Source organism: Centroberyx gerrardi, chromosome 7 (genome assembly GCF_048128805.1).
Source record: "Centroberyx gerrardi isolate f3 chromosome 7, fCenGer3.hap1.cur.20231027, whole genome shotgun sequence".
NCBI classification, from domain to species: Eukaryota; Metazoa; Chordata; class Actinopteri; order Beryciformes; family Berycidae; genus Centroberyx; species Centroberyx gerrardi.
The window spans coordinates 3730942-3743928 of NC_136003.1; the positions used below are offsets into that span (position 1 = coordinate 3730942).

The 12987-nt window shown below is 47.0% G+C and overlaps 1 pseudogene; it reads right to left on the reverse strand.

Moving 5' to 3' along the window:
• Positions 1-3808: 3808 nt before the first annotated feature.
• On the reverse strand, positions 3809-8121 carry LOC144539443 (uncharacterized; annotated as a pseudogene).
• Between the last annotated feature and the right edge of the window lie 4866 nt (positions 8122-12987).

The following is a 12987-nucleotide window of genomic DNA, read 5'->3' on the forward strand; positions in this document are numbered from 1 at the left end:
ACTGAATATTGGCCTTTAGATGTGTTCAGACTGTGACACTTAGCAAACATGTGAAGTTTGGGGCAGATTTGACCATGTACAGTGGAGTTACAAACCACTTCCTGTTTCGTGGCGAAACATGGAAATTCGACGCCCCGCCCATGACTATAACTGAATATTGGCCTTTAGATGTGTTCAGACTGTGACACTTAGCAAACATGTGAAGTTTGGGGCAGATTTGACCATGTACAGTGGAGTTACATAGCACTTCCTGTTTCGTGGCGAAACATGGAAATTCGACGCCTCGCCACGCCCACGCCGTTCGAGGAAAACTCAAGCTTTTAACAATTTTTCATCGTCAAGGACTGTTATATATGCTGCGCAAGTTTGAGGTTGATCCGATTAACCGTCTAGGAGGAGTTCGTTAAAGTATGAACCCTGTAAATGGGCAAAAACGCACAAAAATGGCACAATCAATTCAAAATGGCTGACTTCCTGTTGTGTTTAGGTCATGGCACGTATTGATGTTTTTTGTAGGTCTGGACATGATACATGTGCCTACCAAATTTGGTACATGTAGGTGAAACGTAGAGCGATGAGTATTTTTTTGAAATTTTGTAGGGGGCGCTATTGAGCCATTTAGCCAAACCCATGCGCAAGACCCATAAAATATGTAATTTTTCAGCACTTCTGACGTGTGTGCAAAGTTTCGCAACTTTCCGAGCACGTTTAGCCCCTCAAAAATGCGTTTTTTTTTTACAAAGAAAAATAATAATAATAATAATAATAATAATAATAATAATTCCTTGAAATACAATAGGTCCTCGCACCGGACGGTGCTCGGGCCCTAATAATAATTCCTTGAAATACAATAGGTCCTCGCACCGGACGGTGCTCGGGCCCTAATAATAATAATAATAATAATTCCTTGAAATACAATAGGTCCTCGCACCGGACGGTGCTCGGGCCTTAATAATTCCTTGCATTACAATAGGTCCTCGCACCGGTTGGTGCTCGGGCCCTAATAATTCCTTGAAATACAATAGGTCCTCGCACCGGACGGTGCTCGGGCCCTAATAATTCCTTGCATTACAATAGGTCCTCGCACCGGTCGGTGCTCGGGCCCTAATAATTCCTTGAAATACAATAGGTCCTCGCACCGGTCGGTGCTCGGGCCCTAATTAAAGCTGCAAGCAGCGATGATCGGGCCCTCGCACTTCGCGCACGTCAGGGTGTGCCGCAGCCGCGGCGTCGTTACTGGACACCGACCGGTCGACGTGACTCTGAATTTTCATTATAAAACATGTCATTTCCTTTTGCCAGTAGGTGGTGCTATGACTATGATTGAAAATTGGCCTGTAGATGTGTTGAGGCCGGGAGTCTCATCAAACGTGTGAAGTTTGGGGCAGATTTGACCACGTACAGCCGAGTTACAAACCACTTCCTGTGTTGCCAGTAGGTGGCGCTATGACCATAACTGAATATTGGCATGTCGATGTCTTCATGCCGGGAGTGTCATCAAACATGTGAAGTTTGGGGCAGATTTGACCATATACGGTGGAGTTACAGAGCACTTCCTGTGTTGCCAGTAGGTGGCGCTATGACTGTGATTGAAAATTGGCATGTAGAAATGTTGAGGCCGGGACACTTATCAAACATGTGAAGTTTGGGGCAGATGTGACCATGTACAGTGGAGTTACAAACCACTTCCTGTTTTGCCAGAAGGTGGCGCTATGACTATAACTGAATTTTGCCATGTTGATGTCTTGAGGCCATGACACTTATCAAACATGTGAAGTTTGGGCCAGATTTGACCATGTACGGCCGAGTTACAAAGCACTTCCTGTTTCGTGGCGAAACATGGAAATTCGACGCCTCGCCACGCCCACGCCGTTCGAGGAAAACTCAAGCTTTTAATAACTTTTCATCGTCAAGGTCTGTTATATACGCTGAGCAAGTTTGAGGTGGATCCGATTAACCGTCTAGGAGGAGTTCGTTAAAGTATGACCCCTGTAAATGGGCAAAAACGCACAAAAATGCCACAATCAATTCAAAATGGCTGACTTCCTGTTGGGTTTAGGTCATGGTACCTATTGACGTTTTTTGTAGGTCTGGACATGATACATGTGCATACCAAATTTCGTACATGTAGATCAAACGTAGAGCGATGAGTATTTTTTTGAAATTTTGTAGGGGGCGCTATTGAGCCATTTTGCCACACCCATGCGCGAGACCCATAAAATACGTAATTTTTCAGCACTTCTGACGTATGTGCAAATTTTCGCAACTTTTCCAGCACCTTTAGCCCCTCAAAAATGCGATTCATTCGGCAGAAAAATAATAATAATTCCTTGCATTACAATAGGTCCTCGCACCGGTCGGTGCTCGGGCCCTAATAATAATTCCTTGAAATACAATAGGTCCTCGCACCGGACGGTGTTCGGGCCCTAATAATAATTCCTTGAAATACAATAGGTCCTCGCACCGGACCGTGCTCGGGCCCTAATAATAATTCCTTGAAATACAATAGGTCCTCGCACCGGACGGTGCTCGGGCCCTAATAATTCCTTGAAATACAATAGGTCCTCGCACCGGACGGTGCTCGGGCCCTAATAATTCCTTGAAATACAATAGGTCCTCGCACCGGACGGTGCTCGGGCCCTAATAATAATTCCTTGCATTACAATAGGTCCTCGCACCGGTCGGTGCTCGGGCCCTAATAATAATAATTCCTTGAAATACAATAGGTCCTCGCACCGGACGGTGCTCGGGCCCTAATAATAATAATAATTCCTTGAAATACAATAGGTCCTCGCACCGGACGGTGCTCGGGCCCTAATAATAATTTCTTGCATTTCAATAGGTCCTCGCACCGGTCGGTGCTCGGGCCCTAATAATAATAATTCCTTGCATTACAATAGGTCCTCGCACCGGTCGGTGCTCGGGCCCTAATAATTCCTTGCATTACAATAGGTCCTCGCACCGGTCGGTGCTCGGGCCCTAATAATAATAATTCCTTGAAATACAATAGGGCTTCGCACCGGTCGGTGCTCGGGCCCTAATAATGCTATAGCACTGTATAATTATAGTTATAAGCACTCATAAATATTCATAATGCTTTATAACAATAATCATAACACATTATAAAGCATTTTATAATGACTAATAAGGTCAAGTATCATAATACTTCATAATTGCTGGTCACTCACTGACATTTTTTTGCAAGGATCATAGTGTATTATAATTCTCACAGTTGTAATACATTATAATCATTTTATAATGCATTATAATCACTGTTATAATGCATTATAATGTGATTATAAGTTACTCTAAGTGGTCGGGTGCTTTAAGTTAAGTAATGAAATTCCTGAGGTATAGGCAGATATAATACATTACAAGCTGGTTACAAGTCACTATAAGTGGTCATTGTTTGCTTTAAGTAAAGTGAAAAAAATATCATTAAATCTATGCAAGAACAACACACAAAACGTTGTAAAATTAATTTAATTGTTTAATGGGTCATAACTTTAGGTTACCAGGGTAACCCCGGTTCTCTGATAACCGAGTGAGGTATCTCACTATGGGAAGTGCCTTCTGGCGTGACCAATCATGGAAGCTCCAATAACACCACGTCTGTCGTGAGACAGACCAATCATCTTGAGATGCACGGGCCAGCCTGTCCCCCTTTATAAGCGCCCGCGGCGCTGCACCCGCCATTCTCAAGCGTATTTCTTCCACGTACCCTACATATGCAAGCAGGGCAGTGTTGTGAGATACCTCACTCGGTTATCAGAGAACCGGGGTTACCCTGGTAACCTAAAGTTCTCTTTCAAACCTCATTCGGTATCTCACTATGGGAGATGTGGCCCACTCCCGAATTGCATGCTCTGAAGCCCATAAGACCTCGACCCGAGACGGGTCGACACCACAAGCCCTCCCCATGGGCTAGCACACAATTAACATGAACCCACACTCAGGACTGAGTGAGCCAGTGAAGGCTCTGTCACGTCCAGGCGGTAAAACCGAATGAATGTGTGTGGGGATGCCCAACTAGCAGCGGCACAGACGTCCCTCACAGAAATGCCCCTGAACAGGGCCCATGAGGTGGCCATACCCCTGGTGGAGTGAGCCCGTAGACTCTCCGGGGGCTGCAGTCCACGACTCTCATAAGCCAGAATAATAGCCTCTACCACCCAGTGTGACAGGAGCTGGCGAGTCAGAGCCCTCCCTCTGTGAGAGGGGGCCCAGGATACAAAGAGCTGGTTACTCTTTCTAAGTCCCTTAGTCCTGTCCACATAGATGCGTAAAGCTCTCACAGGACAGAGTGAATTAAGCCACTTCTCACTCTCCTCCGCAAAAGGCGGTGGGTGAAAAGCAAGCAGCACCAGCGTGGGGCAGCTGTATGCAGAATCGCTAACCTTAGGCACGAAAGCCGGGTTAGGGCACAGCATTACCTTCCCATAATACGGGGAGAACTGCAAGCAGGATGCGTGCACAGATAGCGCATGTAATTCACTTGCAACAGGATAGTTTTTAAAGAAAGCAACTTAAAATCAGCACAATCCAAGGGCTCGAAAGGCAACCCGAGAGCGCCTCCAAAACAGTTGGCAAGTCCCATGACGGAACTAAAGGTTTGCGCGCGGGCCGCAGCCGGCGGCGGCCTCCCTTCATAAACCTCTTTATCAGAGAATGCTGTCCGACCGGCGCATTCCCAAAACCCACATGGCAGGCTGAAATAGCGGCCAAATAGACCTTAATGGTGGAAAAAGCTTTACCATTGTCCAGTAAATCCTGCAGAAAGCATAACACATCCGGGACAGAACTCTGGAACAAAATGATGGCTCTAACCTCACACCATCTCTCAAATACACGCCACTTATTATCATATAATGATCGCGTAGATGGCGCCCTTGCGCTTTGAATAGTCTCAATCACCCTCAACGAGAGACCCGACTCATTCAGATTTACCCTCTCACGTACCAAGCCCAGAGAGCCAGTCGTTCGGGGTGTGGGTGAAAAATCTGTCCGTGCGCCTGTGACACCAAGTCTGCGCCTAGCGGCAGCGGCCATGGCTGGCTGTGAATGAGCTGCACCAGCTCCGCCATCCACGGTCTGCTGGGCCAATACGGGGCTATCAGAATCAAAGACAGCCGCTGCTCTCTCACTCTGATTAGTATCGGAGTGATGAGGCTAAGCGGGGGGAATGCGTACAGCAGCGCGTTTGGCCATGGGTGAGCCAGTGTGTCCGCTCCTAGCGGTGCGTCTCTGTTTCTTAACGAAAAGAACAGAGGACACTGTGCGTTTTCGTGCAATGCGAAGAGATCTACGGATGCTCGGCCGAATCTCTCCCACACCAGGAGAAGCACTTCGGGGTTGAGCCTCCACTCGCCGTAGAGAGGATTGCCTCTGGAGAGTAAATCTGCCCCACTGTTCAATACGCCAGGGACGTGCGCTGCGCGTAATGACAGCAGGCGCTCGCTGCTCCACAATATCAGACTCTGGGCCAGTCTGTGTAACTTTATGGAGCGCGTGCCACCTTGCCGGTTTATATAAGCCACGGCTGTCGTGTTGTCCGACCTGACCAACACATGACACTTTCCCAGGAGTGGCAGGAAATGTTTGAGCGCTAGGAAAACAGCCAACAGCTCCAGGTAATTTATATGAGCATGACGGAGCCTCCCGTTTACTGACCTCCCCTCGAATACTGCTCCCCACCCTGTCAGTGAAGCATCCGTTGTCACTGTTTTCCTCATAACTACCGTTCCCAAGGGGACACCGGTAGTGTCTCTCCAATGACCGAGAGCCAGGAGGCATCCCGGGGAAACCCTCATCATACGTCGAGGTGACGTCGTACGTCCAGACTCAGCGAGGATACCCAGCGCTGAAATCCCTCATTCTCAGCAGCCCCTGAGGAATGACAGAAATGGCTGACGCCATCAGGCCTGTCAGGCGGAAGCAGGCTCATAGCGAGATAGAGTTTCCCCGGCGAAACAGAGCCAGGTGCTGGCGAAATTTCTCCACCTGAACTTGTGACAGAAAAGCCCGAAAAGAAACAGAGTCTATTTCGAGGCCCAAATACACTATACTCTGAGTGGGAGACAAAACGCTCTTTGCGTGATTGACACTGAAGCCCAAGCTGTAAAGCCTGTCTAACAGCGCCTGAGTGTCTCTCTCTGCTTCCTCCCTGCTGGGAGCGCAGAGGAGAAAGTCATCCAGATATGCCAGCACTCTGAGGCCCGTGGCTCGCATTGGATTCAGAGCTGCTTCCACACACTTGCTGAAGACTCTCGGGGCGAGTGACAGCCCGAATGGCAGAGCCTGATATTCGTAGGCTACGCCTTTGAAGGTGAACGTGAGATATTTTCTGTGCTGGATATATGCTTATGTGAAAATAAGCATCCTGCAGATCCACTGATGTGAACCAGTCGCCTGGTCGAATCGAGCAGAACAGAACATTGTGTGTGAGCATCCTGAATTTGTATTTCCGGAGGTGTGAATTGAGGAAAGTCCAGAATTGGACGTAATGAACCTCCCTTTTTCGGGACGAGGAAGTACCAGGAGTAAAAACCCCGACTCCTCTCCTCCTCCGGCACAATTTGAATTGCCCCTCAGCTTAAGAGAGAAGAAATTTCGCTCTCTAAAGCCTCTGTGGCTTCCCCCGTGGCTTCTGAGAACAGCACACCATTGAAAGACGGTGGTTTTCGCTGGAGCCTGTAACCCCTGACAACGGTTGTAAACACCCAGGGGTGAGCTGCGCATGCGCGCCATTCTTCCGCTTTGACAGTGAGAGGACCTGGCGGCCTGATGCTCAAAGCTGGAGCAGCTGCGCCCTCTTGTGGCGACGGACTGTCCTGCACCTTTTGGTTTTCTCTTTTCTTTTCTTTTTGAACTGCTCGCTGCGCCCTCGGCTTTATGAACGAGCCTGGCTGCGTCAGCGGCTTCTTTATTGAAAAACCATGTAATGTGCTTGGTGAGAGCATTACGTGACACTTTCCCACTTCCCTCTGAACTGTCCCCGCAGGGTGTTGAGGGGGGGTATGTGAACTGGGTAGCACTGGGGGAACATGTGCTTTTCCCTGTCTGTGAACAGGGTGAACATAACAGGCCGTTACACAGCACTGACCGGGACACTGGTCTGGAACCTCTCTTCTCCGTATCTTGGGGGGAAGAGGAAACTGCCAGTCTGTCCTGGGAAGGCTCAGAGCAGGGATCTCTCTGAGTGCTGACTGCTGAGCCTCTGTCTCCACTAACCACGGCTCCTAAGTCGACCGCCTCTTCTTCCCCTCCGGCGGGGGGTGGGCGGCTCGATCCGGTGGCCGGAGTGGTGGCCGGAGCGGCAGCGGCGAAGGACTTTTTGCCCCAGTGTTTTTGGCCCTGGGCTCCACGTTGGTGAGACGCTGGCTGCTCAGGTGCCTGGGGTCTGGGTCCCTTAAAGCTCCCGCTGCGCCATCTCGCTGCCATAGCCGCAAAACCCGGGCAGGTTGGTGGTGGCGGGCGAGGTGTCGTCTTGCGGGGAAGGCAGAGGTCGAAAGCCTCCCCCTGCTTCTTCCTCAGGTCACTGGTCTGTTGCATTGCAGTAACAGCTTCTCCAAATAAGCCCCTAGCCCATGACGGGTCGAACGGGGAGTCCACTATGACCTGTTTTTCCTGGTCAGGCAGGCTGGAGAGGTTCAGCCACAGCGATCTCTCCCCCGCCACAGCCAGGCCCATGGCGCGGCCACAGCCCTGAACCGCACCTCTGGACACACGGAGGATGAGGTCAGTGATGACACATATCTCCTCCCAAATAGTCGGACTCAGGGATCCCTTATCTAAAAGGTGACCCATGTCCTGAAAAAGCTCAGCCTGGTACGCTGTCAGCAGGGTGATCACGTTTAGGTTTTTCACCGACTGGGCTGCTGATTTGTACACCTTTTGGTACATGGAGGCAGTGAAGCGCTCCATTTTGCCCAGGAGGGCAGGACCCGCCGTGGCGAGGGTGGACCGGTGGCTGGGATGGAGGTGATGAGCCATCGATTGCTCCACAACCGGGGGGTCTGCGAGCCCCAGCACCTCGCTGTTGGCGACATCCAGGCCAGAGTAGCCCTTGACGGGAACTCTGTGTCGAAATGATTTGTTCCAGTACCGCTTCATCTCCTTCATGCAAGCCGGGACGGCGGGCATAAGTTGTTTCGCGGAGACCTGACGAGAAGGCAGGATTTTACTGTCGTATAAATCCCTCTCCTCCCCCTTGTCATCCAGTGAAGCCGGCCAGTCGATAGCCAGCCTGGTCGTTGCCCGCTTACACACCTCGTGTAGGTTGACTTCACGGGGGGCAGGGGGAGGCTGTGCCTCCCCACCAACAGAGCTGCTGGGCCACGACGTTAGAGCGGGGGAAGGATGGCGTCTTCATCATCCTCCTCATTCTCGTCGCCGAGGAGATCCAGGTTAACATCATCCTCGTCCTCCTCTCCGCCGCCGTGCTCGTCCTCTGAGCCGAGGAGTTGGTCGTACAGCGGGGGAAACTCAGTTTCGGGGTCATCCACCATATCAGCCCAGCTAGTGCTAACCGTAGCTGGCTTGTCTCTGGACGCCGCGGTGTCGGAGAGGCAAGGGTCGGCTTTTGAGGCCACCGACACTCTCAGGCGACGCTGCAGGATCCTCGTCGGCATGACGCAGCAGTATTGACAGCAGTCGGAGTCCGCGAGCGATGCCTGGGCATGCTGAACCTCCATACATGCGATGCAGAGGGGATGGGGGTCCCTCCCCAATATGGTGAAACCGCAGGCGGCTGGGCAAGGGCGGGACTCGACGTCCTTACTCTTGCTGCCACTCGGGGTCCCCTTCGAGGATGCGGTTGCCATGGCTAGCTAAAACTTTGACGGCTAGCAGCAGTGAAAAACACACGGCTAACTAAAAACCTTGACGGCTAGCAGCAGTGATGGAACTAAAAAACCACCCCCTACCCCTCAACAACAATTATTCAGGGCAAAGGAGAAATAAAAAGAAAATAAATATATATATATATAAGTAAATAATAATAATAATTATTATTAATAAGAGGTATAGTGCTGTCATTTTATTTGTCAGTTTCACTCATTAATTTCAGCCTGATCACTTTCCAGGAATTGCATAAAAGTGTCCCATATTTCCTTGAATTTATTTAATTTCCCTCTGACCACATAGGTTAATTTTTCCAGAGCAAGGCAGGACGCCATTTCCCGCAACCACATTGCGGGTGTAGGGCCGTCCATACTTTTCCACCTCAATGCAATCACTCTCCTAGCCTGATATAGCCACATATTAATCAAGGGCGCTGCCTTGCGGCCTGGTGCGAAGTGATCAGGATAGATACCTAATATACAGAGCTTTGCCTCAAGAGGGATCTCTATAGCAGCTATACGCGAGACCAGGTTGACTATGTCTTTCCAGAACAACTGGATTTTTTGGCATTTCCACATACAGTGCAGCAGAGTACCAACATTATCATTGCATTTGGTACAGTTGTCAGGAATGTTAGGATTATACTGATGAAGTTTTACAGGTGTCACATAGGTTCTGAATAGCCATTTATATTGTATCAGTTTCAGTGCTGTGTTGATAGTCTGTGTTTGTGCTTTTAAACAAGCATTTTCCCACTCATTCTCATTCTCTAGATCACCTCTCTAAGCTCTTGAGTGTGAATTGTCCTTTGATTTGGATTGCAGCATAACATAAATTACTGACAATTGGCCTCGAATATCCATAAAACTTAGAGTGGTCCTCTCTATAGCTGACATGGATGGCTCCTCTAAGGAGTGGGTCTGTGATGTTATGAAGCTCCTTAACTGTAGGTATTTAAAGAAGTGGTTTCTAGGGATGGCGTATCTACGAACCAGCTGATCAAAGGTCATTAGTTTTCCCTCTATATACAAGTCAGTTACTTTACTCAAACCTTTGCTAGCCCATTGTTTGAATCCACCATCAGCTCTACCAGGGGCAAAGTTATCATTACCCCATATCGGGGAAAACTGGGAGAGTTTTGGTGCATCCCCTGTATAGGCATGTGCTTCATGCCAAACAGAAAGAATATTTTTAACAAATGGGTTTTTTGTCTGTTTCTTGAGTTTTTTAACATGAGCAGAGTAAAGATATGACTGGAGAGGTAGACCCGATGTTGTGGTGCATTCAATAGATAACCTTGCTGGAGGGACAGAGGGGGAAAAGTAAAATATGGCTGTGCGCAGCTGCGCTGCCCAGTAATACCATTGTAGGTTAGGTACTTGAAGCCCCCCTCTATCATAGGGCAGATACAATAGGGAGAGCCGTAGTCTTGGACGCCTGTTGTTCCATATGAAATTTGAGGACAACTTTCTAAGTTTGCAAAAAAAATTTTGTGAAAGTGGGAGAGGAATACATTGAAATAAAATAAAGAAATTTGGGCAGAATTGACATTTTAAGAATATTAATACGGCCTAACATGGAGATGGGCATTGGCATCCATCTATTCAGAGATTCAGTTACAGACTGTACTATAGGGTCATAATTGAGGGAGACAATATTCTCAATTTCCGGGACAATTTTGACTCCTAAGTATATAAAACCCTCCTGAGTAGCTGAAAAGGGGGTGAGTATCTCTGGGTTTTGTCTCTCATTTTTATTCAAAAATAGTATGGTGGATTTGGAATTATTGACCTTGTATCCGGAGAATTCCCCAAAAGATTTGATTAGGCTAACAAGTGTTGGGATAGATGTTGTCAAATTGGACAGATAAATAATAATATCCGCAAAGAGTGAAATAATATGCTCCGATTCTTCTATTTTCACACCCAAGATTCTTGGATGCTGCCGGATAGCCAAAGCCAGTGGTTCAATAGCAAACAAAAATAAGAGAGGGGATAGGGGGCAGCCTTGTCGTGTGCCTCTGTGTAAACTAAAAGGTTGGGATATCAGGTTATTTGTTAATATCTCAGCTGTCGGATCTGAATACAGGAGCTTCAACCATTTGAGATATTTTTCACCCATTCCAAATCTTGCCAAGACCTCCATCAGGTATTTCCATTCAATCCTGTCGAAGGCCTTTTCGGCATCCAACGACAGGATTGCATTATCTTTAGCATCACGCCTTTCATATAGTATATTCAATACTCTGCGTATATTATGAAATGCTTGACGCCCTAGAACAAAACCATTCTGATCATTAGAAATTAGGGACGGAACACATGTCTCTAGCCTCTTTGCTAAAGCCTTACAAAGAATTTTCGTGTCACAGCACATTAAGGATAGGGGGCGATAGGACCCCCTTTCTGTAGGTGGCTTGCCAGGCTTTGGGACCAAGGTAATTAGTGCAGACCGTAAGGATGGGGGCAGGATTCCTGACTCGTATGCCTTTTCAAGCATTTCTAGTAGAGGGGGAAGCAATTTATCCGGAAACAATTTATAAATTTCTATAGGAATCCCATCCGGGATCCACTTCTCATGCTCCGCACAGCTTCTGACATTTCCTCAACACTTAAATGTTTATCCAGTTCAGTCTTATCTTGGTCCGTCATAGTTGGGATGTCTAATTGGTCTAGGAATTCAGACTGTAACTGTGTGTTATCTGGATATTCTGATCGATAAAGGGACTCATAGAATGTTCTCAAGGAGGAGTTTATTTCAGCTGGATCTACCGTATTGTTTCCATTTTCTAATTTGATTGAATTTATAGCTCTGTCTGATTGCATTTTTTTAATTCTCCATGCAAGGAGCTTGCCAGCTTTGTCACCTTGGTCATAATAAGATTGTTTCAACCAAAGGAGATTTGCGGCAATTTTGCTAGTGGAGAGCTCATTATACCTAGCTCTCAACAAAAGGAGCTCCTTATGTTTCTCTGGGCTATCATTTTGGTATAGGTCTAGCTCCAAAGCTTTAATTTGAACCTCGAGATTGATTAGCTCTTTATAGTGAGTCTTTGACTTGTAGCTTGTATAGCTTATCATCACACCCCTAATGTAAGCTTTAAATGCTTCCCATCTTAAGCCTGCACTAGTCTGATCTGTGTTCATACGAAAATAGTTGTCAATATTACCACCAAGAAATTCAACAAATTTTGGGTCTTGAAGCCATTTTTGGAGGCGCCATCTAGGGGGGGCACCGAACAAGTCTTGCTATATAAAGGGTTAATGAGATGGGAGCATGATCAGATAATACTATACTGTCATAACCACAATCATTCACATGGGATAATAAACTCATGGAGATTAGAAAGTAATCAATACGTGACAATGTTTTATAAGTACTTGAATAACATGAGAACTCCTTTTTGTTAGGATGAAGCTTCCTCCAGACTTCAATTAAATTGAGATCATTTATAGACTGAAGCAAAACCTTCCTAGCTTGCGGATGAGAAGCATCAATGCCTGAGGAGCGGTCATTCAGTGGGTCCAGCACACAGTTATAGTCACCGCCTATTATATATTGTCCAGGAATAGAGGATACAGTAAGAAATAAATTCCTAAAAAATGTGTGACTGTCCTCATTAGGTCCATAAACATTGACCAGAGTAATTTGGGCCGCTAATATTGTTCCTTGCAAAATAATGTATCTGCCTGCCGGGTCAATTACTTCATGGCTAAGCCTGAATGGGATTGATTTGTGAATCAAAACAATAACCCCTCTGGCTTGGGAGTTAAATGGAGCTGCAAAACTTGCCCAGGCCATCTTTTTTTAACTTTGATAATATCAGTCAAATGCGATTCCTGCAAAAAAATAATATGGGATTTAAGTAGTCTAATTCTGTTTAGTACCTGTTTTAGCTTCACAAGCTTATTCAATCCTCTGACATTCCAGGATGTGATCTTAATCTCTGATTTACCTGCCATTTAACATAAAGCCAATTATATAGCACAACACCATAAGAAAATCAATACTATTGCTCTTTTTAACCAAGGAAAAAAAACGAAAGGGACAATAATCCCTTATATACAATAAACAAAAGACCCTGAAATCCCCCATGTATTTCCCCAAATGAAATACATGAATGTAACCCCCTAGGTAACTATAGACTTC